This window comes from Nicotiana sylvestris, chromosome 6 (assembly GCF_000393655.2).
Source record: "Nicotiana sylvestris chromosome 6, ASM39365v2, whole genome shotgun sequence".
In the NCBI taxonomy this organism is placed as follows: Eukaryota; Viridiplantae; Streptophyta; class Magnoliopsida; order Solanales; family Solanaceae; genus Nicotiana; species Nicotiana sylvestris.
Window position 1 is genome coordinate 25058103 of NC_091062.1, and position 9868 is coordinate 25067970.

The following is a 9868-nucleotide window of genomic DNA, read 5'->3' on the forward strand; positions in this document are numbered from 1 at the left end:
TTATGGAGAGCGTAGCCTAGGTCGGTACATTTTCGGTGGCAACGGCCGTGTCTCAATCTGGGGGAGAAGCACAGATTCCCGCTACTCACACAATGGAGTAGATGGCTCCCTAGTATTAGACTCTAGCAGCCTTGCCAGTTGGGGTGGTCAACCGATTGTTGTGGCACAGGCCGGTGACGGGTGGATTTTGCTGTGTTTTAAATGACGGGTTTCGCCAAGAGGTGGTGGAGAGATATATGTTGACCAGACCAGCTAGATCGCCTGCACTTACTTAGGATCAATTCTCACAACTATTTCTAGGGAAGTTCATCCTATCACCTTAAAAGAGGAGTACTGCAGGCAGTTTGAGTGTCTTCAACAGGGTAGTATAATTGTCACCTAGTACGAGACTCGTTTTGTGGGCCTAGCTCGCCATGCCATTATCTTGCTCCCTATTAAGAGAGAGAGAGAGAGAGAGAGAGAGAGAGAGAGAGAGTGATGAAATTTATCGATGGACTCACTTACACTATCAGGCTACAGATGGCCAAGGAGATCGGGAGTGGTATTTTCTTCTAAACGGCTGTAGATATTACTAGACAGGTCGAGATGGTTCATGCTCAGGAGAGGGGAAATGTGTCTAATAAGAGGCCTCATCATTTCGGTAGTTTCAGTGGTGTCTCATCTGAAGGCATGGGTCCTTCCAGGCCATTTCAGTCAACCTTTCAGGCATCTCACAATGCTTCAGGGAGTCATGATCCTTGTGTGCCTTATTCTAGGCACCCAGCCAATAGTGCACCATCAGCCCCTATCAGTGTGCCTCTGTTTAGAGGTCTCACCATGGTTATCCCGTCAGTTCGGATAAGCTTCAGTTTCAGCAACCACAACAATAGGATGTGTGTTTTGAGTGGTGGTATTAGGCACATCACGAGGTCCTGTATGAGGTTATTGGGCCGCATGCTACAACAGAGTTCTCATGCCATGGTTCCAACACTGGTTGTTCCACCGCTCACTCAGCCATCTAAGGGCAGGGGTCAGGCAGCTAGAGGTGGGGGTCAAGACGTTAGAGGTGGAGGTCAGGCCATTAGAGGTGGAGGCCAGCCAGCTAGAGCCCATCCCAGAGACGTAGTTCAGAGTGGTCGGGCCCAGTGTCGATTGTATGCTTTCCCATCTAGGCATGAAGCCGAGTCATCTGACGTCGTTATCATAAGTATTGTTTCAGTTTTCCATAAAGATGCTTCAGTTCTATTTGATCCGGGTTGTACTTATTCCTATGTGTCATCCTATTTTGCTTCATATATGGTTGTGCCTCGTAATTCTTTGAGTGATCCTGTGTATGTGTCCACACATATGGAAGATTCTATTGTTGTAGATCATGTCTATTACCCGTGTGTAGATTTCCTACTTCTTGATATGGTAGATTTTGATGTTATCTTGGGTATGGATTGGTTGTCACCTTATCATGCTATATTGGATTTTCACGCTAAGACGGTGACCTTAGCCATGCGGGGGTTGCCTCAATTAGAGTGGAGGGGGACTCCTAGACATTATACTAGTAGGGTTATCTCTTATGTGAAGGTTCGACGTATGTCCCAGAAGGGGTGTCTAGCTTATTTGGCATACATTCGCAATTCTAGTGCGGAGGCTCCTTCCATGGATTCAGTACCAGTTGTTCGTGAGTTTCCAAAGATGTTTCATGCAGATCTACCGGGGATGACACCCGACAGAGATATTGACTTCTGTATTCATTTGGTTTCGGGCAGTCAGCCCATTTTTATTCTGCCATACTGAATGGCCCTACTAGATTTAAAAGAATTGAAGGAGAAGTTGCAAGATTTGCTTGATAAGGGCTCCATTAGACCTAGTGACTCGCCCTGGGGTGCGCCCGTATTCGTTGCCGAGGATTGATGACTTATTTGATCATCTTGAGGCTTCCAAAGTGTTTTCAAAGATTGATTTGAGGTTTAGCTACCATAAGTTAAAGATTAGGGCATTTGATATCCCTAAGACAGCTTTTCGGACTCGGTATGAGCATAATGAGTTCCTAGTGAGGCCATTTGGGTTGACAAATGCCCCAGCAACATATGGATTTGATAAATCGAGTGTTTAAACCCTATTTGTATTATTTTGTGATTGTATTCATTGATGATATCTTGATCTACTCCCATAGTCGAGAGGAGCATGAGCAGCGTCTTCAGATTGTACTTCAAACTCTAAGAGATAGCCAATTATATGCCAAGTTTTCAAAGTGTTAGTTTTGGTTAGACTTTGCCGCCTTTTGGGACACATCGTATCGTCAAAGGGCATAAATGTGGATCCTAAGAAGATTGAGTCAGTTCAGAACTGGCCTAGACCTACTTCAGCTACAGGGATCCAGAGTTTCCTGGGTTTGGAGGGTTATTATCTTTGGTTCGTGGATGGATTTTCATCCATAGCAGCCCCATTAACCAGATTGACCTAGAAGGATGTCGCATTCAGATGGTCGGATGAGTGTGATTTGAGCTTTCAGAAGATCAATACTGCTTTAACTACGGCGCCAGTGTTGGTATTGCCCACAGGTTAAGAATCTTACACGATGTATTGTGATGCATCTCGTATTGGGCTCAGTGCAGTATTGATGCAGGATGACAAGGTGATTGCATATGGGTCGCAATAGTTGAAGGTTCATAAAAAGAATAACATTGTTCATGACTTAGAGTTGGCAGCCATTGTTTATACGCTGAAGATTTGTAGGCACTATGTTTACAGCGTGTCATGCGAGGTATTCACGGATTATTTGAGTCTATAGTATTTGTTCAAACAAAAGGATATCAATTTGAGGTAGAGAAAGTGATTGGAGCTGTTGAAATACTATGATATCACCATTTTGTATCATTTCGAGAAGACCAATGCGGTGGCCGATACCTTGAGTAGAAAGGCAGTGAGTATGGGCAGCCATGCGTACATTCCAGTTGGTGAGAGACCACTTGCATTAGATCTTTAGGCTTTGGCCAATCAGTTCGTGAGGTTAGATGTTTTAGAGCCTAGTCGTGTTCTAGCTTGCAAAGTCGCTCGGTCTTCCTTAAGGATACAGTGCGGTACGGTGGTGCCAAGCAGGTTACTGTTGGAGATGATGGGGTTTTGAGGATACAAGGTCGTATTTGTATGCCCAATGTAGATGGGCTTTATGAGTTGATTCTTGAGTAGGCCCACAGTCTCGGTATTCTATTCATCTGGGTGCTGCCAAGATGTATAAAGATTTGCGGCAGCATTATTGGTGAAGAAGGATGAAGAAGGATATAGTTGCATATGTAGCTCAGTGTCTAAATTGTCAACAAATAAAGTGCGAGCATCAAAGGCCTGGTGGTTTGCTTCAGAGGTTAGAGATCCCTGAGTGAAAGTGGGAGCGTATCACTATGGATTTTGTTGTTGCACTCCCACGGGCATAGAGAAATTTTGACATGGTATGGTCATTGTGGACATGTTGACCAAGTCAGCACATTTCATTCCAGTGGCAGTTACCTGTTCTTCAAAATGATTAGCTAAGATCTACATCCGTGAGATCATCCGTCTTCACGGTGTGTCTGTGACTATCATTTCTGATCGAGGTACGCAGTTCACCTCGCACTTCTGGAGGGCAGTACAACATGAGTTGGGCACGCAGGTTAAGTTGAGAACATCATTTCATCCCCAGACAGGCAGACAGTCCGAGCGCACTATTCAAATATTGGAGGATATGCTTCGCACTTGTGTTATGGATTTCGGGGGTTCTTGGGATCAGTTCATGCCGCTTGCGGAGTTTGCCTACAACAACAGCTACCAGTCGAGCATCTAGATGGCTTTCTATGAGGTTTATATGGGAGGCAATGTCGTTCACCAGTTGGATGGTTCAAGTCGGGGAAGGCTTGGTTGTTGGATACAGATTTGGTACAAGATGCCTTGGATAAGGTCAAGATTATTCAGGATCGCCTTCGCACAACTCAATCTAGGTAGAAGATTTATATCGACCGTAGAGTTTGTGAAGTTACATTCATGGTTAGAGAGAGGGTATTGCCCCTGGTTTTACCCATGAAGGGTGTGATGAAGTTTGGAAAGAAGGGCAAGTTGAATATATTGGACCCCTTGAGATTCTTGAGATAGTGGGTGAGGTGGCCTACAAGATCGCATTGCCACTTATTTTATCAGCAATCCATCCAGTGTTCCATGTATTCATGCTCCGGAAGTATCATGGTGATATGTCCTATGTGTTAAATTTTAGCTCAGTCCAAATGGACAAGGATTTGACTTATGAGGAGGAGCCGGTGCTATTCTAGCCCGACAGGTCCGATAGTTGAGGTCTAAGAGTGATCATTCAATTCGATTGCAGTGGAGAGGTCAACCGATCAGGGCAGCCACTTGGGAGTCTAAGTCGGTCATGCAGAGTATATATCCACACGTTTTCACCAATCCAAGTACTTTTCTATGTTTGTTCGAGGATGAACGTTTGTTTTAGAGGTGGAGAATGTGATGACCCGATAGGTCATTTATAATTTAACCCTCAATTCTGTGTTTTGAAACCCAGAAGATCTCTGTTTAGCCTTCCTCGATTTGCATGCGCAGTCCGTGTCTTTTTCCGGAAGGTTTTCATGTGAAAAATTTATAAAAATGTGAAATTGTGCTTTAAAACTCATTTGGGTTAATTTCGATCAACGTTTTGATAAAATAGACCTGGATCAGTATTTTAAAGGCCCTGGTGGGTCCGTCTTGTGAATTGGGACTTGGACGTATACCCAGAATCGAATTCGGAGGTCCCTAGCTTGAATTATCGTAATTTGTTGAAAACTAGAAGTTTAAAGGTTTGAAGAAATTTTCAAGTTTGACCGTAATTTGACTTTGTAGCTAACCGGTCCAGATTTTGGTTCCAGAACTTGATATAAGTTTATTACAATATTTAACACTTATCTGCAAAATTTGGTGCAAAATACAGTTGATTTGACGTAATTCGGACGTCCGGTTGAAAGATTGAATGTTCTTAAGTTTCATTGACAATTTTATACGTTTTGGTATCTGATTCTTAGTTCTAGGTGTTATTTTGGTATTATGATTGTGCGAGCGAGTTCATATGATTTTATTACACTTGTGTGTATGTTTAGTTTGGAGCTCAAGGGGCTCGAGTGAGCTTCGGATAGACCACTAAGTGATTTTTGAACTTAAAGGAGTTCTGGTGCATTAGGTCTGCAGATCTCGCATTTGCGAGGACCTAATCGCAAATGCGAGCCTCGCAAATGCAAGGTCAGGCTCGTATTTGCGAAGATGGTGGGGGTTGGTTTAGTTTCACTTTTGCAAAGTGAAGTCCATAGATGCGAAGGGGGCAGGTTCGCATTTGCGACTAATGGAAGACTAAGGCAAACTCACATTTGCTATTCGATTGCTCACATTTGCAGACAACCTTGGATTGTATTTGCAACAAAATTATCGCATTTGCGATGATAGCAGGCTCCGTGACTTCTTCGCATTTGCGAAGGGTTGGTCGTATATGTCGCAATTACGATAAGCGTAGCTAGGTAAAAGATGGGGAAAATGGGAATTAACTCATTTCTTTTAAACTCTCAATCCTAAACACCTTAGAGGTAACTTTTCCAAGAGCTTTTCTTCCTAAATTCATTGGTAAGTGACTTTGATATGCTTTCTTTCAATTACCCATTACTTTTCATAAGATTTCAACATCAAATCAAGGATTTAATGGTAGAAATTAGGGATTTAGGTAGAATTAGGTATTTTATAAATTTGGGATTTAGACCTCGAATTGAGGTTAGATTTTGAAATAAATTATATACCAGGCTCGAGGGAGAATGGGTATTGGGTTTTGGTTTGAATTTTGAATTTTGACCAAGCGGGCTCGGGATCGACTTTTATTGAATTTTTCAATAATGACCTAAATTGAACCTCTTTCCTTTGTGAGTAGTTTCTAAGGCTTGTTTTGAATCGTTTGGTTAATAATTTGCCAGATTTGGTTGGTTTGGAGCCTTGTTCGAAAGGCAAGACCATGGTTGAATCTTGAGTTGATTGCGGAGTGAGGTAAGTGTTGGGTCTAACATTGATTTGAGGGAATAAGGACCCTTGAGCTATGTGCTATGTGGATTTCATGTGTAGCTGCGTATATGCGAGGTGACGAGCGTATATGCGCCATCAATTACTTGTTTCCATGTTAACCCGTATTTCATTAATTATATCATTCCATGTCTTGATTGTTACATGCCTTAATTACTTCATATGCCTTAACTTGCTACTTGCCATTTATTATTCTCCCATTATAAAGGTTAATTTCTTCTATGCTTTTATGCTTAATTGATATTTGCCTTAATTGTCGTATTTATACCCTTTAACTGTCATGTGTTTGACTTGTCTTGTTGCTCAGTATTATTGTTAGCCCTTCATTATTTAGTACGCGATTCCTTCTTGATTTGTAGCTTTCATATTCGTTAAACATAGAGATTTTTGTAATTCGAGTTTTTAATTTATTGCACTTACTAATTTATTTATGGATCAGATTGTATGCCGCAACAAGTGTAATAAGGAAAGATTTATATTGATATGGTAGGATCGGGTTGCACGCCGCAACAGGTGAAATAAGGGTGGATTGATATGGTGAAATAAGAGAGGATTATAATAGTGACTCTGATTATATGGTAGGAACGGGTTGCGCGCCACAACATATATTTAATTATTATTATTGATATTTACATAGTGGAATAAGGGAGGATAGTGTTGTAAGGTGGGATCGGGTTGCGCGCTACAACAGTTTATGTGTTTTGCATTCCTTGTTGTATTGTGGTTGCTTCGGTGCTTTCGTACGAGATTCTGAGGGTTGGTATTTTTGTATTTACTGGTTTTCGAGGATTGAGTTATTTTTATGAGCTAGCTGCCTTATTTTTCCGTATTTTCCGTTCCTGTCATTATTTATATATTGCGTACAGGTTATTGTAAGTGACATGTCTTAGCCTCGTTACTACTTCGTCGATGTTAGGCTCGACACTTACAAAGTACATGGGGTCGGTTGTACTCATACTACAGATTGCACTTCCTGTGTAGATTTTGGAGTCGGTCCCAGCGGCGGTAAATAGATTGTTCGGGTTGACTATCGGTACGGAGACTTGAGGTACAATTACTCGGCGTTCGCAGCCCTAAAGTCCCTGTCTACTTTATCTTTGCTGTGTATTTTAACGTTAGCTTGCTTGGCAAGTAAAATTTTAGGCGCCATTACTGTCCCGAAGTTGGAAAATCCGAGTCGTGACACTACGTGGTTAAATGGACCAATCAGAATTTAGCATGTAGACTACACGTGGTTAAACAAAATAAGTGGTAAATAAAAACGAAAAAGAAAATAAATATCAAAAAGTAGACCCCACCCAACTAATGACATGTGTAAATTTTAAATAAAAATTATCTCCTATAATTATATTTTAAACTTTCTTCCTTCTAGTTTCCTCTTCCCCGTTCCTTTCCAATTCCCAACACCCCCCCCCCCTCCCACACACACACACACCTGCGACTTATTCCTCTACTTCTCCATTGAGTCAATTACTCAAACGGTCACTCAACTTTCCCAAATTATCTCCTAAAGTCACTTTTCTTTCGTTTGTAACAACAAAGTCACTGAACTATGCCTATTGCGCTCAAAAGATCACTCAACTAGATTTTTCAAATTTTGAATTGTCAAATACCTATTTTACCCTCTAAATTATAAATATTTATTTTCTTTTATTTTTTTAACTTTTCAATATTATGATTTCCCTTTTTAAATTATATTATGGACTTATCTATAGAATAAATAAATATTATTTATAAATTAAAAAAATAAAAATTATTTAAGCATCTATAATCTATAATGTTGGAATAACAAAATAATAAGCATAGTAAAATTAATTAGAATAATTTGTTCGTAATAATAATTTTAGTATTAACAACAAAAATTTAAAAATTTATTTACACAATTCAGAATGAAAGAAAATAAAGGTTGTAAAATATATATTCCATGCATGTAATATAAAAATAATTATTTAAATAAAATTATTTTTATAATATACATATATACTTTTGAAAATTATGCTCAATTATATTATATATATTCCATGCACGATTTAACATAGTATATTTTACCTTATACAGATAGTCCCCCTACTTTCCAGTGACATAACTTTGTGTCGTCGGAAAGTTGATAGAAACATAATAATATAATTGAGCATAACTTTTAAGAATATATAATGTATATTATAAAAATATCTTTATTTAAATAATTATTTTTGTATTACGTGCATGGAATATATATTTTACAACCTTTATTTTCTTTTATTCTGAATTGTGTAAATAAATTTTTGAAGTTTTGTTGGTAATACTAAAATCATTATTACTAACAAATTATTCTAATTAACTTTTTTTTACTAAGCTCGTTATTTTATTATTCCAGCATTGTACATGCTTAAATATATTTCATTTTTTAATTTATAAATAATATTTATTTATTCTATAGATAAGTCCATGATATAAATTAAATAGGGAAAACATAATATTAAAAAGTTTAACAAAATAAAAAGAAGGTAAATGTTTATAATTTAGAGGGTAAAATATGTATTTTGCAATCCAAAATTTGAAAAATCTAGTTGAGTGACCTTCTGAGTGCAATAGGCATAGTTGACTTTGTTGTTACAAAAGAAAGTAAAGTGACTTTAGGAGATAATTTGGGATAGTTGAGTGACCATTTAAGTAATGCACTCCTTCCCCATTTAATCTTTTTCTTATTATTCTTAATCATATCAGCACTCCCTTCCCAGGTTCTTCTTCGTCTTCTCCTCTTTCTTTCTTTTTTTCTTATTTTTTCTAGCTTTGTAGATTGCCGGAGAAATTTCCCGATCAGCACAGTCGTTTCAATCAAGCTTTTACTCTTGTTTCTTCCCCATATGAAAATACTTTTTTGGTGTGGAGAAGATGATGTTACCAATGTTGAAGTTTGGCAAATTTGTCCCACATCGGTGGGCTCTTGAATTTTGGGGGGATTTTCCCCCTATAAAAGAAAGCCTAATGTTTAGGATTTAAACACACCTCTCATTTGCCTTCTCATCTGTTTAAGGCATTTGTATCTTCTCTTTTTAGTATTATTTCACTTGTATTTTTGGAGTGAAATAAAATATTAGTTGTGTCCGAGGAGTAGGCAAAATTAGCCGAACCTCGTAAATTCTGGTGTTCCCTTTATTGTTGCTTTATTGTCTTATTTATTATTTGGTGGCTGCCATAATTTTTGGTATAGTAGTTGTGACTTATTCACACTATATACATTTGGCTTCCGCAACAATTGGTATCAGAGCCAAGGTACTGTCTAAGTATGCTTTGTGGTTGCAGCATAGTCTGATCTTCCACATCAGAAAAGATTTATCTTGGTAACTGAGTCAAGGTTCTGTCTGAGTATGCTCTGTGGTTGCAGCTTAGTCTGATCTTCCACACCAGAAAGGAAATAATCTTGATTTGTGTCGTCAGCTATTAAATAATATTTGTGTCAAAGATGGGAGACAATAAACAAGAAGAATCTACATCAAGTGTCAACAATACGTCATCATTGGCATCTTCGCTTATGACAAGAATTGTGTCAAATGCGAAATTTGCGGTCGAAATATTTGACGGGTCCGGACATTTTGGGATGTGGCAAGGCGAGGTTCTAGATGTCCTTTTTCAACAAGGGCTAGATCTGGCCATTGAAGAAAAGAAACCAGATGTTATTGGAGAAGAAGATTGGAGAATTATCAACCGTGTTGCTTGCGGTACCATTCGATCCTACCTTGCTAGAGAGCAGAAATATCCATACACAAAGGAAACTTCTGCAAGTAAATTATGGAAAGCACTGGAGGATAAATTTTTGAAGAAAAACAGTCAAAATAAATTG